This window comes from Chiloscyllium punctatum, unplaced genomic scaffold (assembly GCF_047496795.1).
Source record: "Chiloscyllium punctatum isolate Juve2018m unplaced genomic scaffold, sChiPun1.3 scaffold_85, whole genome shotgun sequence".
Lineage (NCBI taxonomy): Eukaryota > Metazoa > Chordata > Chondrichthyes > Orectolobiformes > Hemiscylliidae > Chiloscyllium > Chiloscyllium punctatum.
Genome location: NW_027309819.1, coordinates 118,650 through 130,629, shown reverse-complemented (window position 1 = coordinate 130,629; position 11,980 = coordinate 118,650). Strand labels below are relative to the sequence as shown.

Below are 11,980 nucleotides of genomic sequence, written 5' to 3'. Positions count from 1 at the left end.
CCTCCCTCAGCTGTTGTTTCTGTAATACCTGTGATATCCCAGTCCCATCTTAGATTACTTCACTAAAGACATGAATGCACCTGATGGATTTTTCTTAACATCAGCAATTGTTTAATACTCACTTACAGGTTTTTAATTACTTTTGTTTTAAGCATTTACTTCACGTTCAATCATTTGCAATGGTGGGACTTGAACCTATGTCCAGAGAACACTTGCTGAGTTTCTGGATAAATTGTCACACAATAATGCCACTTGGCCATCACTTCGCCTGCTCACAGGTTGTATTTCGCAGTGCAACATGAATCAAAACCCTTTCTTCCCGCACAATTATTTGATCCTGAACTCTGGTGATATCAGTCAGTATTTCTCCATGTGGTATCCCTCACTGTATGTGTCTAATTGCTGCCTCTGTCAGTGTCACTCACTCTTGCAGATACTCCAGATCATGAGCCAACAGAATTCTCCACTCCAGAGAGATGAGGCAGCACAGGTCAGGAATGGAGACTGGGATTTTCCAGATCCTGTGACCTGTTAATTGGTAAAGAGAATGTGTTCATTTATCCTGTGGCCTCAGGTTGGTCAATACAGTGTGTGAATGATCTAATGGCCTTAGGATGGTCAATATTGTGTTTGAATAACCGTTGATCTGAGGATGATCAATACTGTATGTGAGTAATCCTCTGGACGGAGGATGGTCAATACTTTGCGTGAATAATAATGTGGCCTGAGGGCAGTCAATAATGCTATGGGCTGTGAATTATCAGTACTGTGTGTGTATAACCCTTGGCCTGCAGATGGTCAATACTATAAGTGAACAATCGTGTTGCCTGAGGTCGTTCAGTACCGTGTGAATAATCCTGTGGCCTGAGAATGGTCAATACCGTGTAGGAAAAATCCTGTGGCTTCAGGATTGTCAATACTGAGTGTGAATGATCCATGGCCTGAGGATGGAGATACTTTGTGTAAATATTCCTGTTCCTTGAGGATAGTCCTGTGTGGGAATAATCCTGTGACCTGAAAATGATCAAAACAGTGTGTTCATTAATCCTGTGGCCGTCGGCTGGTCAATACTGTGTGTGAATAATCATCTAGCCTGAGGATTGTCAATTCTATGTTGGAACAATCCTGTGACCTGCAAAAGTTGAAGACCGAGTGTTCATTAATCCTGTGGCCGTGTGCTAGTCAATACTGTATGTGAATAATCCTGTGCCCAGTGAATGGTCAATACTATGTGTGAATATTCCTGTGGCCTGAGAATCGTCAATACTGCGTGAAAATAATCCTGTGACGTGCAAATCATCAAGACAATGCGTTCATTAATCCTGTGGCCGTATAGTGGTCAATACTGTGTGTGAATAATCCTGTGGACTGAGAATATTCAATACTGTGTGGGAATAACCGTTGGGCCGAAGGATAGTCAATACTGTGTGTGTGTGTGTTAAATATCCTGCTGCTTGAGGATGTTTAATACAGTGAGTGAATAATCTTGTGGCCTGAGAATGGTCCATACGTTGTGTGTGAAAGATTATGTTGCCTGAGGACAGCCATACTGTGTGTGAATAATCCTGTGACCTTAGAATAGTCAATAATGTATGGGAATAATCCTGTGGCCTGTGAATCGTCAGTACTGTGTGTGAATAACCTTTGGCTTGAGAATGGTCAATACTGTGTGTGAATAATCCTTTGGACAGTGAATGGTCAATACCATGTATGCATAATGCTCTGGCCTGTGAATCTTCAATACTGTGTGTGAACAATCCTGTAATTTGAGAATTGTCAATATTGTGAGTGAATATTCCTGTAGCCTGATGATGGTCAATACCATGTAAATATAATCATGTGCCCTGAGGGGATGGTCAATACTGTGTGTGACTACTCCTGTGGCCTGAGAATGGGCAATACTGTGTGTTAATAATCCTGTGGCCTGAGGATAGTCAATACTGTGTGAATACTCCTTTGGTCTGAGGACAGTTAATACTGAGTGTGAACAATCCTGTGGCTTGAGGATGGTCAATACTGGGTGCGAATATTTCTGTGACCTGTAAATGATCAAGACAGTGTGTTCATTAATCCTGTGGTCGTATGATGCTCAATACTATGTGTGAATAATCCTGTGGCCTGAGGATGTTCAATAGAGTGTGTGAATAATCCTGCAGTGTGAAGATGGTCAATATTGTGTGTAAATAATCCTGTGGCCTGAGAATGGTCAATATAGTGTGTGAATGCTCCTGTGGTCTCAGAATGTTCAATACTGTGTGTGAACAATCCTGTGGCTTGAAGATAGTCAATATTGTGTGAAAGTAATTCTGTGACCATGTAAATGGTTAAGTTAGTGTGTTCATTAATCCTGTGGCCGTGTTCCAATCAAGACTGTGTGTGAATAATGCTGTGGGCTGGGACTATTGAGTATTGTGTGTGAATACTTGTGTGTACTGCGGATGGTCAGTACTGTGTGTGGATAATCCAGTGGCCTGAGGATGTTCAATACAGTCTGCGAATAATCCTGTGGCCTGAGGATTGTGAATACAGCGTGTGAATAATCCTGTGGCCTGAGGATTGTGAATACAGCGTGTGAATAATCCTGTGGCCTGGATACTGTCAATATTGTGTGTAAATAATCCTGTGGCCTGAGGATGATCAATACTGTGTGTGAACAATCCCGTGGCTTGATGATGGTCAATACTGTGTGGGAATAATCTTGTGACCTGTAAATGGTCAAGACAGTGTGTTCATTAATCCTGTGGCCGTGTGCTAGTCAATGCTGTGTGTGAATAATCCTGTGCCCTGTGAATGGTCAATACTGTGTGTGAATATTGCTGTGGCCTGAGAATAGTCAATACTGCATGGTAATAATCCTGTGACGTGTAAATGACCAAGACAGTGTGTTCATTAATACTCTGGCCGTATGGTGCTCAATACTGTGTGCGAATAATCCTGTGAATTGAGAATGTTCAATACACTGTGTGAATAATCCTGTGGCCTGAGGATTGTCAATACTGTGTGTGAATAATCCTGTGGCTTTAGAATGGTCAATAATGTATAGGAATAATCCTGTTGGCCTGAGAATGGTCAATGCTGTGTGGGAATAATCCCGTGGCCAGAGGATGGTCAATACTGTGATTTAATAATCATGTGGACAGAGAATGGTCACTACTATGGGAGAATAATCTTGTGACCTGAGAATGGTCAGTACAGTGTGTGAACTATCCTGTGCACTGAATACTGTGTGTGAACAATCCTTGGACTAAGGATGGTCACTACTGTGTGTGAACAATCCTGTGGCCTGAGGGTAGTGAGTAATATCTGTTGTCAAAAGCTGCCGATGGGTAACTTTCATTGGAACAGGAGGAGGCCATTCAGCCCCTCAACTCTGCTCTACCATTCATGATGATGATAGCTGATGTGTGACCTAACGTACAACTTTCAAACCTCTCTAATTTCATCAATAAACTCCTCTGAAACACACAAGATGAGTATTGGAAAACTAAACATCTGCAAACTCTGGGACATCAGAAACAAAATCAGAAATTGCTGGAAAACTTCAGTAGGTCTGGCAGCATCTGTTTCGAGTGAACCGTTAGTGTCCAGTGATCAGTCAGGTGACCAGCTGTAGCTGACCATTCTGTTGTTTCTGTAACACTGGAACAGGCTCTGGTGCGAGGGGAATGAGATTGTCAATAACAAACGAGAAAACAGGAGGACGTACTCAATCAGAATTAGGAATTCACTTACCCCTCCCAGTGGGACACCCACCGACACAGTCACACTGCGGAGAGGCCCGTCACCTGCCCCACGTATGGGAAGGGATTTACTCGATCTTACAATCTGCTGAGTCACCAGAGATAGCACAGTGGATTTAGACCCTTCACCTGCTCAGTGTGTGGGAAAGGATTCACTCAGTCTTCTGATCTGCTTAAACACCAGCGAGCTCACTCTGGGGAAAGATCATTCACTTGTTCCCAGTGTGAGGGGAGATTCACTCAAATGCAGCACCTGTGAAGTCCCCAGTGAGCCCACACACGGGGGAGAGACCATTCAGATGATCAGTGTGTGAGAGAGGATTCAGTGATTCATCTCACCCCCTGACACCCCAGCGTGTTCACACTGGGTAGGAGCTGTTCACCCCTCTGTGTGACAAGGGATTTGCTGTGTCTTCAACACGATTGAGAGCCTAGTGAGTGCTCACAGGGAAGTGGTCATCCCCCTGCTCCATGTGGACTGCAGGACTCTGATTCTGATGTTACTGTCCATCAGAGTCAGGAGTGGACCTTGTACATGATGACACTGTTGGAGTATTGATGTTGTTGTTGTTAACCACATTAACTGGGCTGGAGGTGATTGAACTTACATTGCCACTTTCTGAACCTCAGGATGTCTCTCTGGGCAGTAAGTCTCCACAAACAGCAATGTGACAATAAACAGGGATCATCTGTTTTGATTTAAATTGGGATTATAGCACGGCTGCTTCACAGCATCAGGTACAAGGTTGGAGTCCAGCCTTGTCCAACGGCCCGTGTGGAGGTCCCACATTCTCCCCACGATAGTGTGGGTCCCCTTCAGATGCTCTGGTTTCCTCCCACAGTCCAAAGATGTGCAGGTCAGGTGGATCAGTCGTGCTAAATTGTTCACAGTGTCCAGGATTGTGCAGACTAGGTGGATCAGCCGTGGGGAATGCAGTGTTACTGTGTTAGAGTGCTCTGGGCGTGATGTTCTTCGGATGGTCGGTGGGGTCTGATGGGCCAATGCTCTCCTCCCACACTGTAGGGATTTTATTCTATGATTTTATTCTAAGGCTACACAGCAGGATGTCCTTGGAGAAGGAGCATGTAGTGTGGATCAATGCTCTCAATGCCTTTAGATAGATGTGGGCACCGTAGGGGATACAGTGCTTTATCTCCACCGCTGCCCCCTCCCCACAACTCTACTTTGATTTAGTCCCTTCTCACTCTGTCACTTGTAATGGTTTGCTTGACCCGTAATAGGCTTTGTTTGGAAATATTCAATTGGTTACACAAATGGTTTACTGCTGGTGATTATATGTCTCGACTACAGTGGTGCTGGAAAAGCATAGCAGGTCAGGCAGGATCCGAGGAGCTGGAAAATCAATGTTTTGGCGAGAGCCCTTTTCCAGCACCACTCTAACCTAGGCTCTGTTTTCCAGCATCTGTGGTCCTCACTTTTGCACTGCTGGAGATTATAGGTTAACCAAAAGCAAAATGGCGTAATAATGATTTTGATGGTGGGACGGTTGCTGTGCTCACATTTCTGGGTCAGAGAAATGGGGAAAAAGAACGCTTCACACCTCACAGAATGACAACTGAAAAGCAGTTAAATCAAACCAAAGGTTCAGACAGGGAGGGAATATTTCCCTGGAGTTTGAGTAGCTGGAAAGTGATGGTGTCTGGGAATAGACAGGATTTTGTTTTACAGGAGGTTGAAAGCTTTAAACTGTTATATTCAAACAGTTCAATTTATTTTCTTTAATTTTACTTGCGGTGCAAAAAGCTCTTACAACATTTTAAAACCAATATTTAGAAACCTTGTGTTAAAGATAAATGTTAAATAAAATCCATCAAACCATCCCTCACTGAAAACTGTTGTGGAAGTGCAATCTCCTGGAGAATCCCTGCCCCCTTCTTCCTACCCGGGCTCCATGGTTATATACATACCTGGGAGATAGCAGCAGGAGACCATTCAGCCTTTCAATCCTGCTCCATCATTCAAGGGGAAACAGCTGACCATCCAGCTCAGTCTCCTGTTCCTGCTGTGTTCCAATCCCCTTTCATGACTTTACCTTGAAGAACTATATCTAAGCCCTCCTTTGGCTTCACTGCCTTTTGTTCCAGTGACGTTGTGGTGTTACTGTGTGGGTGTAGGCAGGGGTAATGTGATGGTGCTGCCTCCTGGAGGATGCACTCAGCGTCCCTCATCATCCTGCAGGAACATCAACTGGGGTTCAGCAACTAGAGATAGAACCCATTTCCAGGATATGGGCATCACGGTCTCAGCCAGCATTTATTCCCCATCTCTAGTTACCCTTGAGAAGATGGTAGGGAGCTGCTGTCTTGTACCATTCACAGTCCATTTGGCGCAGATAGACCGACAATGCTGGGAGGGAGAGTGTTGCAGGATTTTGGCCGAGTGATTCTCCATCTTTGGTTCTTCAAATGCTGGTTAACTTAATCACAATCTGCACATGATTTTGAGATTTCAGTCTGCAAATCTTCACTATCTAGCACCCTGTATAAAAGAATATGTACAGGTTAGAAATTCAGAACAGACAATTCTAGTTTCTCTGGAATATCTTTTTCCCCTTTCTTCTCCCAAAGCTGTAACCCTCCAGCCCACTTACTCTCTCCCACCGTTCTGACTCTGCTCCCCACTAATGTACACGCTCTACATTCTCATGGAGTTACTGATAAACAGATCCATGGCACCACTTCTCGTCTCTGGTTAGACTCTGCACCCTTTCTGGGTTCACTTCCTTTCCCTTCATTTGCTGCAAGTCAATAATGTAACAGCAGAATGAAACAGACGGAAACAGAAAGGGAGGTGGCAGATCCTGGACAGAAGAGGAACCTTCAGTCTGGGAAAATGGGTCAGATTCTTCCTTGTTTCCCATTGGTCAATTCCCAGTGTTATGACAAGTTGCGAATGGAACTTGGTCCCATCTAGGCGTAGTGACACTTTGATCCCCCCAAAACTGATCAATACCATCGGCAGATGCATCCCTTCTCCTGCCAATCACAGTGTGAAATGGTTTCCGCTAGTTACCCAAAGAACATGCTCCAAAACCCGCCCACATTCTGTACATGTACAGTGGTGGGTTTCCTCACACACGTGTGGTCCCTGCCTCAGGGACTGTGGGATTTGTAGTCCCCATGAAGTCTCTGGAGACCTGTCCCTGGAAAGTGAGAGAAAGTGTGGGCTGGAGGGTGTTGTGTATAGGATATCTATTCAGACACACAGGACATGTGGGCTGTCACGGGGATTTACCGAGACATCCACTTAGACACCCGGACTTCTGACGTAAGGAATATACATTCAGCCAATTGCGGGGTGGGGAGGTTAATAATGGGCACCAGGTTTTAAGCAGAGGTGGCTCAGTGGCTAACACTGCTGCCTCATAGTGTCAGGGACCCGGGTTTGATTCCAGCATTAGGCAACTTTGTGGAGTTTACACATTCTCCCCACGTCTGTATGGTTTTGTTCGGTGCTCCAGTTTCCTCCCACAGTCCAAAGATGTGCAGGTTAGGTGGATTGGTCATGCCAAATTGCTCATAGGGTCCATGCATGTGCTGGTTAGGCAATTAGCCACGGGAAATGCAGGGTTACAGGGAACGAGTGGGTCTGAATGGGATGCTCATCATAGGGTTGGTGTGGAATCAATGGATGAATACCCTGTTTCTGCACTATAGGGACTCTGTTCTATTCTCATGAAGAAGAATGTACCTATCTCAATGTGTTGTGAATCTGTGGAATTTCCTATTCAAAATGCGGTGGATGCCAGGACAATGAGCCAATTTAATGAAGAGATACAGATGTTGAATTTGCAATGAGTTGAACCGTGAGAGAGAGCAGGCGGAAAAATCCAGCTGAGACCGAGGTGAGCTCAATCATCACCGTATTAAATGGTGGAGCTGGTTCGAAGGGCTGCATTGCCTCTCCTGTGCCCAGTGCTTATCTTCCTACGGTAATAACAGAAAGATGAATCCAAAACTCACCATCTTCACCAAAGGAGATTTTCAGAAAGAGCAGGATAGTCAGGTGGATTAGCGTTCAAAGTTAGGTAATGAGGAAGCGTGTAGGAGATAATGATTTTGCAATTTTAAACTGAGGGGTGACAGTGATTTATGGTTTTAGACTGTGTAGTACATTCACAGCATCCAGAATACTCTGTTGTGAATATCTATCCTGCACTTTATTACAAAGCCAAGGTCACTGACAATGAACCCAAAACACCCAGGAAACATTGCCTCCCCTCGTAATCTGATAAAAAGACTTGTCATTAATCTGGTTGAATTTAGAACACAGATGGAAAGCGGGAAGATTAAATCCAATCCCAAGATACTGTGCTTTAACAAAGGAGACTACAATAGGAGGAGGCAGGAGTTGGCGAATGCAGACTGGAAGCAAAGACTTTCCTGTGGTACAGTTGACAGACAGTGGAGGAACATCAAAGTAATTTTTCAAATTTCTCAGCAAAAGTATATATCAGTGAAAAGGAAGGACTGTAGGAAAAGGAGTAATCTGCCATGTCTAAGGAAATAAGGGAGTCTATCAAATTGAAGGAGAAGGCATACAAACTGTCAAAGACCAAGGATAAATTCGGAGATTGGAAAAACTTTAAAGATCAACAGAAAGCGAGATGGGATTGGGGGAGAAAAGTGGTGAGTAACTATCCCCAAGGACAGAATAGCAGTTTACCCTGCTAGAGGGGAACCTATTGTGTGGGGAACAGATGGCCTCTGTAATTGCTGAAGCACTTAACTGTTACCATAGATAATCCTGATCAAGTTAAAAATCACAGCACACCCCAAAAGCTTGTACTTCCAAATAAACCTGTTGGACTATAACCTGGTGATGTGTGGTTTTTAACTTTGTCCACCCCACCCCAACCCCGGCTGCTCCACATCACCATCCCGATAGACAGCCCCACGGAAACTGAAGCACCTGTCAGGTACTTGAGGGAGCCACGGGGGCGTGGGGGAGGGGTGTGTGGTTTAACCACTCGACTTTCTAACTGCCGTTGCCATGGAGAGAATACTGAGAGACAGTCTCTATTCAAAGTCCCAAACCACAAAGGTTTAAGAATGGGAGCGGCACATCGGACAGGTGGGGAGTTACCTGATGCTGCCTGGAGGTGTTCTGCATGTACACTATCCAGGTAACTGCCGTGTCTCATCAATAAAGACTCAAAGAAGACCTCTCAGAGTTCTGTGCCCAGTTATTCCTATCCAGCAGGGTTCAGGAATATGAGTACACAGCAGTCAGTCTTCACAGTGGAGGATACAAAGGACATGCCAGTGATTGATAAGGAGACTAAAGGAGGGTGAGGACCTAGATAATAACCATTATCGTGAAAGAGTTAGAGCTGGGCAAGCTAATGGAGCTAAAGGTAAACAAGTCTCCTTGCCCCAATGGAATACATCCCAGGATACCAGAGTTAGGGGGAGAAAGAGCAAATGCACTGAGAGTTATAGAATCCTACAGCAGAGACAGGCCCTTTGGCCCAAACTGGCCCATGCCGATCAGAATGTCCATCCACGCTAACCCCATATCCCTGCACTTAGCCCATCTGCTTCTGAAACTTTCCTATCATGTATTTGTCCAAATGTCTTTTACGTGTTGTTAATATACCCACCTCAACCACTTCCACTGGCAGCTCATTCCATATACATACCACCTTTGTGTAGAACAGTTGCCCCTCAGGTTCCCATGTATTCTTTCTCCTCTAACTTTAACCTGATGCCCTCCAATCCTTGAGTCCCTGGGAAAAAGACCGAGTGCATTCACCTTACCCATGCCTCTCATGGTCTTATACACTTCTATAAAATATTCCCCCGCAGTTTCCTCTGCTCTAAACAAAAAAGTCCTCGCTTGTCCAACCTCTCCCTGTAACTCAGACCCCTGAGTCCTGGCATCATCCTTGTAAATTTCTTCTTCACCTTTCCAGTTGAATAACTTAAACTGACACTGCATTCATCACATTTCCCGTGTTTCCCTACGGCGCTGGAACCGATGTGACAACACCAATGGATTACAATCCATTGGATTACAATCAATAATTCACTCCATTACAACAATCCCATTTTTATAGCTTTTTCCATGATGCAGGAATCCTTTGGTCTTTCTGGTTTCATGGCTAATTGTCCTCATACAAAACCAATCTGTGGCTTGACTGTTCCAGGGAAATGTGCCATGATTGTTTTAGACTTTCAAAAACCAAGTCCGCACGCTAACATGGACTTCACTGTCTCAGTACTTTTTGTCACACTGAGATTTGAAATATTCGCCCAGGGACAGAATGCAAACCTTTCCTTCCAGATGAAAAGGCCAATGATATTCAGATCGGCACGGATCCAGTAACATGAAGTTCAATTTGAATTTCTCAACTGCAAATCCCCCCTTTCAACACTCGACAGCAGAGAAAACAATGCACTGGGGATCCTCAGCAGGTCTGGCCCCATCTGAAATGGTGACAGATGCAGGAAACATTGCAGCCTTGAAGAAGTGTTGAAATGATCACACCAGGCCCGTGTGCTTGATGACCATTATGGATAAGATGGGGACAGGGATCCCTTTCTGGAAGGGCCTTGGTGAGACCACACCTGGAGTACTGTATACACCTTTGTTCCCCTTTTCCAAGGAAGGCTCTCCTGGTTATTGAGAGAGTGTAAAGGAGGATCACCAGATGAGTCCTGGGATGTGAAGATAGTTAAGGACTGCAGATGCTGGAAGTCAGAGTCTGTACAAAGTGGACCTGGGGAGGTGCAGCAGGTCAGGCAGCATCAGAGGAGAAGGAAGGTTGATGTTTTGGGTCAGGACCCTTTGTCAGTCTTGATAAATAGCCCTGACCCGAAAAGTCACCTTTCCAGCCCCATCGTATTCATGCTGGTCATCAAGCACCTATTTATGCTAGTCCCACGTTCTGGCACTCAGCATGTAACCAATATTGTAGTGCTTGGTGTGATCATCTAAACACTTCAAAGCTGCAATGTTTCCTGCATCTGTCACCATTTCAGATGCTGATAGACTTGCTGAGGATCTCCAGCGCTTTTTGTTTTTATTGCAGATTTCCACCATTTTGCTGAAGCACAGAGTCATCGACATGTACAAAGCTCCAGATTTTGTTGACTCACCTTCCTGGGATGTCAGGACTGATGGATGAAGAGGGACTCAATCTTCGTTTAATCCTCCTTTCCTTTGGCTTTCTGAGCCGCTAACTACATTAGTGGGCGGCACAGTGGTTAGCACTGCTGCCTCACAGCACCAGAGACCCGTGTTCAATTCTCGCCTTAGGTGACTGATTGTGTGGAGTTTGCACGTTCTCCCTGTGTCTGCGTGGGTTTCCTCCGGGTGCTCCAGTTTCCTCCCACAGTCACAAAGATGTGCAGGTCAGGTGAATTGGCCATGCTAAATTGCCCGTAGTGTTAGGTAATGGGTAGATGTAGATGTAGGGGTATGGGTGGGTTACGCTTCGGCGGGGCGGTGTGGACTTGTTGGGCCGAAGGGCCTGTTTCCACACTGCAAGTAATCTAATCTAATCTAAAAATCACTAATATTCTACCTCCCATTCCCTGTCCTGAATCTGACCCATCTAAGCCTACACTTTAGTTCCTATTCCCCTGACAGACTAGTTACAAACTCACCAATAGAACTGGCAAAAGTCCCAACGGATGTGTCTCAGCTCTGCCCGGGGTAACCGGTCAGGCTGGTACAGGTCCGTCCCCGAAACGGTCCCAGTGCCTGATGAATCATAACCCTTCTGTGGTACACCATTTCCCCAGCCACACATCCAGCTGATCTACCTTCTCATTCCTGCTCTCATTAGCACATGGCACTGGGAGTAAGTCTGACATTATTACATTTCAGGAGCTACATTTTAATGTATCTCTGCTCTCCCTATGTCCAGCTTTCAGGCCCTCATCCCTCTGTTTAGCGATGTCGTTGGTATCTGTGTGTTGCACCACCACGGGCTGTTTACCCTCCAGCTCCAGAACGTCCTGCAGCCACTCCATGATATCATGGATCTTGGCACCAGGGAGATTACATCCCATCCTGGATTCATGTCTGTGGGCACAGAAGTGCCAGGCTGTACCCCTGATTATTGAATCCCCTGTCATTATAACCCTGCCACTGTCAGTCCTCTTGTTCTGATCAGCAGAGCTCTCTGTGGTGTCATGAACCTGGCTGATGCTGATTTCCCGAGAAGCCACCCCACCCATTCCCGCCCTTACAGAATCCCAAGCGGTATACA

At 45.4% G+C, this 11,980-nt stretch overlaps 1 long non-coding RNA gene across 6 annotated transcripts in view; it reads right to left on the bottom strand.

Moving 5' to 3' along the window:
• Positions 1 to 11,980, bottom strand: part of LOC140471431 (uncharacterized) — a 128,671-nt gene that overhangs the window by 40,725 nt on the left and 75,966 nt on the right. For 4 of the 6 annotated variants that reach the window (XR_011957043.1, XR_011957040.1, XR_011957041.1 and 1 more), the window contains one exon: positions 5,473 to 6,240. The exons of 1 other annotated variant lie outside the window; for it this stretch is intronic. This is a non-coding gene — a long non-coding RNA (uncharacterized lncRNA). Of the gene's footprint in view, positions 1 to 5,472; positions 6,241 to 11,980 lie in introns of those variants that run through there. One more of the 6 variants, XR_011957045.1, reaches the window with a different exon arrangement.